The sequence below is a fragment of the Pteropus alecto genome, unplaced genomic scaffold (assembly GCF_000325575.1).
Source record: "Pteropus alecto unplaced genomic scaffold, ASM32557v1 scaffold71, whole genome shotgun sequence".
Taxonomy (NCBI): Eukaryota; Metazoa; Chordata; class Mammalia; order Chiroptera; family Pteropodidae; genus Pteropus; species Pteropus alecto.
Genome location: NW_006433024.1, coordinates 5,558,705 through 5,565,280, shown reverse-complemented (window position 1 = coordinate 5,565,280; position 6,576 = coordinate 5,558,705).

Sequence of the window (6,576 nt, the reverse complement as noted above, 5' to 3'; positions counted from 1 at the left end):
TCCCTGGGACATTCACAGATGACAAAAGATGAATTCAGATTGGCTGCTTGGCAAAGAAGGGAAGGGAAATTTACTCCGATTCACTCCACTTCTTGCACAATCCCTCCCTGACTTACTAACCAATTCAGTTAAGCAAACCTATATTAAGCTCTTACTCCTACTTTCCCCCTACTACCTGCAGGGCAGTGTTATTAGCTACAGATACAAAGTTGTACAATGAAAAGTTTCAGCCTACAAAGAGCTTGCTGTGTGGTTGGAGAGTTAGGCATATATACACACATAATCATAATAAGAATGGCTGAGTATTTACTTTTTCTTGCAGTTACTTCATCTAAAGATATGAAATCTGTGTGTCATGTATCAGGAGAGAATCATTTTGGTGCAAGTAACTGAAAGTCTAATTCAACTAGATTAAAGGCAAAAGGAATTCACTGACTTACAGAAAGATTTTCAGAATACACCTCATCCAGAATCTAGTTTTTCTTTCACCCTTTTTTGGTTCTACTTCTTCAGCTTCTATTCATTCTTGGTCAGTCTCCTTAATTGTGTTTCCAAGATGGCTATCAGTGTCTCCTGGGGCTGCAGACTTCCTCCTTCATGTCTAGTGGGAATGACAGGTTAAATTTTCTGGTAACTCAAACGCAGGTCCTTCAAATTAGCCTCAGTGGCCACAGTTGGCTTTATTTGGATCATTAATCCATCCTTGAACCTGATTGTAGTCAGAAGTTTGGAATAAGCCATTGGGCTTAAGACAATAAGGGCCCAGTTTTGCACCTAAAGATAAGGTACCATGCAATATACCATGGCTGATATATTGAAGGTCCTGTTTAGGAAGGGACAGTAGGAGAATAAATTCTGGGGAAGTAACTGCAAATAATCTCCCTAGCCCATGCTTTGTCATTAACCACTTATGAAAGACACTGGCACCCTTTTATAGTTGAGTGCTAATAAATATTTAACAGCTGGCTCTGTGAGAGAAAAAGCTCCCTTTGTAGCATTTGCTGATTTCCATGTTGTAAATACTCTCCCATAGCTAATGTCACTAGATTCAGAGTTGGGAAGACATGCACAATAGCACACCACTATACAGCTTTTTCATCATATAGATACATTAGGTGCAGACTACTCTAAGAGCATAGAAAATAGTAAAATGTAGTAAAATGATTAGAAAGAGATAAGTTTTACATATGCATTCCTTTTACTTTATTTAATTATAAGTTTAAATAACTTAATTTTTAACGACTATGTTTGACAACTGACTTACAAAATTCCCTAAAACTTAACAATTGGCTCTCATGAGCACCTGTTGGCAAGCTGGGCTCCAGCATGCCACAGCCTTCTGCACTAAACACTTCATCTTGTTCACCTTTTAAAAGATATTTATTTGTAGGTTCTTCATATGTGCCCAATTCCATCTTGGGCTGGTCTGCTAGAGTCAGAGTTAAGGTGGGCTTCTGAGAGTTGGCCTGAAATAAATGGAGCCAGAGGAGATGTCTAAGCACAGACATAGCAGACAGAAGACCTTAAAGAGTAAAATCACAAAGCACCATCTGCTGATAGAGACGCCAGTTGAGTCTAGGGGTCAAAACTAGAGACAAAGTTGAAGGGCAGGAACTGGGTAAATGTAAGAATGAAAGAGGACCTCAGAAACAGTGACCGGCCAAGTAAATAAGTGGGTGAGCACTGTCGTCCGATACCAGCTGCTTACATGCAGTCCTTGCCATACAGTGAGTGCCAGTAGGGTTGGCTAGCTTAAAACTTGCTTATCCTTTATCTTTTTCAGCGCACTTTAAAATCTTGTTTCTTTGGTCCAGTTACCACTTTAGAGAGAGAAGCAAGAATTTAGGCTGGTACTGTGAGCCTAGAGACCTGTAAGATTCCTTAAGTTCTGTGATATCCACTTGCCAAAGGTTTTTGTGATCCCCTGACTATTTCTGAATATGGTAATAGTAGAAGTTTTCTAGAAAGGGAGCTTTTATGTATTAAGTATAAAGAGGGTTGAAGAGATGAGCTTCCACTAGAAACCCAAAAGGAACTTCTGAGAAGTGTCAGCCTTCATTCCCAAGTCCCCCTAAAAGTGTCAGGCTGAATTCCTGGACCATGTCAAAGAAGAAGAAAGAACAAAGGGAATTAGCCTGGACCCGAGTAGGGAGTATGGAGTGAGAGAAGCAAAGAAAAAAAAAAAAAGGAGACAATGAGAAGAAGGACACAGTATTTAGCAGTTTGGGGATTATTTTATCAATTGACAGGTAATCAATAGCACTTAGTGAGCAGCTATTATTTACAAAGGGTGCGAAGGAGAGAGGAAGAGAAATGTGTGAGAAAGAGAAGGGAGAATTAGGGAAGGAAGGAAGGTAACAAGCAAGGAGGAAAAGATGGAAGAAAGAAAAGAAGGGAGAGAGTAGAATACATTTTGATTATCTACTCTGCTGTTTATTTGTCACATTAATTCAGTGAAGTGGTTATTATTATTATTTGCCATAAGAATATTGGTTAAGGAAAGAGGAGAATTAATTAACAAGAACAATCACAAACAGGCTTCCCATCAAATGTAAGGACTAAAACACACCTATGAAAACATAGTGAGAATACCTATGGAAATAAGTATGATGTGAGAAGATCAGTTCGCCCATTCTTTCTCTATTAGTCAGAACAGGTTATGATACACTGTGGTAACAAACATCACTAAAATGCTTACACCAAATTCAAGTATACTGCCAGCCAAGGTGACTCAGTAACTCATTAACTCTCCTCTATGCCTAAACTGTAATGTCATTTCCTCTCATGTCTTTAATGTCATTTCTTCTAAAAGCCTTTCCTTGATTTCTGGGTTTTAATTAGTTCTTCCTATCATTCTCTTTTAAACTACTCTGTTTTTTCCGAGTGGCATTTGCCACTATTTAAAATTGTACTTTAATTTATGTGTTTATTTGTTCTAGGTTTTTCGCTAAAGCTCGAGTTATACTACATGAAGATAGAAGCTGTGTTTACTTCTATCTCCCCAGTGCCTAGCACAGAGCCTAGATCATAGGAGGTGCTTGATGAATATATATCAGCACCCTAGATTAAGCTAGTCTTTTCCTATTCAGTGCTTCGACAAGTTTTTGTAGTTAGTGTTTCAATGGTACTTTTTCTTTGTTCGTTTATTTGTTTTATAATGTGTATCGCATTGTATTGTATTATCTGTTAATCTGGCCTATCTCTCCCAATTGACTGTGAGTTCTTCGAGGATAGGAATGTGTTTTATTTACTTTTATATTTTCTGTGATTAGCACAGAACCAAACATGTACCAAATATCTGTTAGTTGTTTTGATAACCAAACTGTAGAATTTATGGAATTCTACTATTTAATGATGGTCAGATAATCTATCTATTTCAGTACATGTTTTGTCTGGCCAAGTCAGCTAGTGATGTCTCACACTTAATCTAGATGATCCTGGCAGGAGAGAATGGAAAGAGCCCTGTGAATTCCAGTATTCAGAACATTCAGAAGGGAGTATTACTCAGAAGGCTGACTTTTGACCCTTCCTAAGTAAACTATGCAGCAGACTGTACATATAGTCCTAGAGTGTTCTGGTCTGTAAACTACAGAAGCATCAGACCACCCTGCAGAATAATTTGCTATTTGCCTGGCAAATTTTTTTTTGTTTCCTTTTCTGCTGTTGGAAGTGCACACCCTGATTTACGATCCAGCTAGGTTGGAGAAGAATCAGACCTTATTTATTTGCCCTCTTTGAGCAGTGTTTTATTATCCTCATCATTTTATCCTCATCATGGAATTGGAGTCAGGGTATGAGAGAGATTATGCTAGTCTCACTTCAATTCTGCAAGCACTTTGTTCAGCAGCCACATGGGAAAACAAGTAGTAGGTGCAGCTCTACAATCTGTTGAGGTTGTAGGGCACATGAGGTGGAAAGAGGCTGAGAATGGAAATATTGAGTGAGGATAATAGGAGGACCCACAAAAGCTATGATGATTTGAGAGAGTAGAAGCTCACATCTAAATGGGAACAGGACAAGTATCTTGGAATTTTTAGGCAAGAAACACTGACTAAGTTGACTGAGGAACAACAGGCCTGAGTCAGCCCCCTTATTCTACTGTTTCTGGTCTTAATAAAATTTATAAAGAAGTCCATAGGATGGCCAACTAGATGCCCCTCAGACACCAGTTGGGGTGGGGAATGGAGGGATTTGATGTGGCAGTGTTAGTAAGAGCATTTCTCTTTTTCTATGTGAGTAAACAGAAACTCTTCCACTCTGTGTTTCTTGGTTCTTGGCTGCTTTTTTTTTTTTTTCCCAAGATCTTGGAGATCAAAAAATTGTCCTGCAGTGAGCAAGTCCTTGATTATGTTTTGAATCCAACTCCAAATCCAGTTTTTAATTCTAAAGAAATGCAGTTGGAACAGGATGATAGAGGCTAGTTTGACGATGAGTCAAAATGGGCTTGTCATTATTGCCTTTGGGAGGAGAAGTCTGAATACATTTCAGAAAGCTTGTTTCCAGATCCTAGGTCCAGGATGGACCTAGTTTACTACACTTCTTATTTTGTGGTTTTATTTATGCCACCTAACGAATACCCATACTTTACTTCTCACTCCCTTAACCTAGTCTTCATTTGACCCTGATTGCTGGTGGCCCTGATGACCTCAAATGTCAAACAAATGGAGGTAGAAGAGTAAACTCATCTAGATTTTTGCTATCTAACAATTCATTTAAATATGCTCTTCAAGTTTTGAATCTTAATTTAGCATATGCTCTTATTTTGAACTGGAATGGTCTTCAGTCTCACCAAGTTCAGAGTAATTGATCAGCAAAATATCAAATATTTGTTGATAGAAGTATGAAAGAAATGATTATAAGATAAGTGAGGTTACCAATTTAATACTGAGTATATGTTTTGAACCATAGACCTGAGAGGACTCAGTGGTACAGACTTGAGACATAATTCATTAGGGTAGTTAAGACTTCAACAGTGTTTACATATCATGTAGCTAAAGATTATTTAGGCAGGAGAAACATATTCATTTACTGATGAACTTTTCCTGCAAAGTTTTTGTTCACGACAAACAGCTTTTGATTTGTTGGGAGTGAGTCTGAGTCACAGCCTGTCTTACCTTTAGCATGTTACTGCAGCTCTGTAAAAAATGAATAGCAAATAAAACAATGTAAAGAGCTATAAAAGGAAAATTATATAGATTTGGTTCCATTAAAAAATATGTAAAAGTCATTGTAGTCACAATTAAATGGGTTGGAACAACATTTACAACACATTTTTATAAGAAATGTTTAACATTCTTAGTGTGTATTGTGTTCATAGAACTCAATAAGAAAAACTCTAGGACCCCAGAAGGTAAATGAGCAAGTAACATGAATAGGCAGTTTTCAGTAAAGAAAATTACATACCTATTTAACATATAAAGTATGTAACCTTGCAAATAATAAAAAACCAAAAATGAAAATAAAAATGAGATGTTTATCCTAATATTTTAATATAAAATATTATATTTCTTAATGCTATATGACAGAAAAACAAGCATTCTCATGTGTTGAAGGTGGGAGTATTAATGGGTTTGACTTTTCTATAAATACAATATGGTTATTTGCATTGGGAGATTTAACATTTTATAAAATTTAATATAAAATTTTATATCCTTGTACTTAATCATATTGTTTCTAGAATATGTACCAGAGCCAGATACAGAAGTGCATAGAAAGATTTATGAGCAAAGATGTTCAGTGCTGCAGTGTTTCTAAGAATAGAAATTTAGAAAAAAAAGCAAGATGCCCCAAATAGAAAAAAATCTAAATACTTGATGTAGCCACATGTTGACAATATTTTGCATCTTTTGAAAATTAAATTTAAAGATATTTTAATAAAATGAGAAACAATTACTACACGATGCTATATGAAAAATGGTTAATAAAATAACAACAACAAAAACAATACAAAGCCAAGATGGTAACATGATAAAAGGTAGGTGGCATGCTTTTTTCTATGAAGGTATTCGAGTAATCTGCCCTTATCTACAGTAGATATATTCCAAGACCCCCAGGGAATGCCTGAAACTATGGATAATATCAAACCCTATATATACTACGTTTTTCCTATACATACATATCTCTCACAAAGTTCAGTTTATAAGTTAGGCACAGAAAGAGATTAACAATAATAACTAATAATAAAATAGAGCAATTATTCCAAAGTACTGTAATAAAAGTGGTCTCTCTCTCAAATATCTTGTTGTACTGTACTCACTTCTTTTTGTGATGATGTGAGATGGCAAAATGCCTATATGGTGAGATGTAGTGAAGTGAATGAGATAGGCATTGTGACGTAGTGTTAAGATGCTTTAAAGGTTACTTAAACACAGGGACTGCCATACTGGGACAGTCGATATGATAACCTAGACAGTTACTAAGTGACTAACAGGTGGGTAGCATATATAGCATGGACACGCCGAACAAAGGGATGATGCATATCCTGGGTGGGTCGGAGTGGGACAGTGTGAGATTTTATCACGCTACAGTGCGCAACTCAAAACTTATGAATTGTTTATTTCTGGAATTTTCCACTTA